The sequence below is a fragment of the Silene latifolia genome, chromosome Y (genome assembly GCF_048544455.1).
Source record: "Silene latifolia isolate original U9 population chromosome Y, ASM4854445v1, whole genome shotgun sequence".
NCBI classification, from domain to species: domain Eukaryota; kingdom Viridiplantae; phylum Streptophyta; class Magnoliopsida; order Caryophyllales; family Caryophyllaceae; genus Silene; species Silene latifolia.
The window spans coordinates 280,357,519-280,358,632 of NC_133538.1; the positions used below are offsets into that span (position 1 = coordinate 280,357,519).

Sequence of the window (1,114 nt, forward strand, 5' to 3'; positions counted from 1 at the left end):
CTTCTGTTAGTTATATTTAGGTATTTATTTTTGGTACATAACGACCATATCAAATTTTGGCGTCGTTGCCGGGGAGGCAATAGCCTGTCTGTCTGTTCTTGTTTCGTTTATTTCTTTTGGACTCAGGGAATTTTTATTCCTTGAGACAGTTCTCACTTATTTCCTTCAGTGTTGTGTATGCACAGGTCAAACAGGTCAGAATTAGTTCATGCTGATCCTGAGCCAGAGAGATCTTTTCGGCATAGACTAAGACTGAAAAGGAATATTCAAAAGGAAGACTTGAGTACTGTTCAACCCGAGCTACAACATTTTATTTTGCAGAAGATCCGTCTTGTGAGGAAAACAACTCTATTTATGCTATAAAGCCAGTAAAGATGCCTAATATTGCGAGTTACTCAGAGCCCACAACTGCCTCGATCCCTAAAGGTTTCAGTCTTGTGACCGAGGATGGTAATACTTTCGACATTCGACCGCCCTATATTAATTTGGTCGAACGGAATCTGTTTCGGGGTGTGGCGGGTGAAGATCCGCGTAAACATATGAAGGTCTTTACTGACTATTGCTCTACCATTCCTGCCACTAAGGGAGTGACCCAGGATAAGATTAAGGAAATCCTGTTTCCTTTCTCTTTGACCGACGGAGCCCGTGAGTGGCTCACTGATCTTGATCGTGCTGCAGCCGGTATTACTGACTGGGAGAGCCTGGCCCTTGCTTTTTATAAAAGGTATTTTCCTCCACAACGAACTAATCAGCTGAGAGGGAAAATTACAAGTTTTTAGCAGACACCTGATGAGAACTTGTATGAAGCTTGGTGCCATTTCAAAAGGTTGGTGAGGTCTCTTCCTCATCATGGTTTTGATCAATGGTTTTTATGCAACCAGTTCTACAATGGGTTGTATGATGACCACCGTACTATACTGGATGCCTCATCTAATGGGCGATTTCGAAAGAACAATGATGATGATAAAGGATGGGGTATCATAGAAGAAATGGCTACCCATTGTGCTGAGTATGGGAACCCGAGAGGAGGTATTCATACTGTATATTCAGTAGATAGTGCAGTTGTGGCTCAGCTGGAAGCCATGAATGCCCATTTTGATAAGCTAGAGTTGCA

At 42.5% G+C, this 1,114-nt stretch overlaps 1 non-coding gene across 1 annotated transcript; it reads right to left on the minus strand.

The window, feature by feature from the left end:
* Nucleotides 1-750: 750 nt before the first annotated feature.
* LOC141636602 (small nucleolar RNA R71) lies at nt 751-856 on the minus strand. The gene has a single exon (XR_012541207.1). It is a non-coding gene; the product is annotated as a small nucleolar RNA R71 (small nucleolar RNA).
* Between the last annotated feature and the right edge of the window lie 258 nt (nt 857-1,114).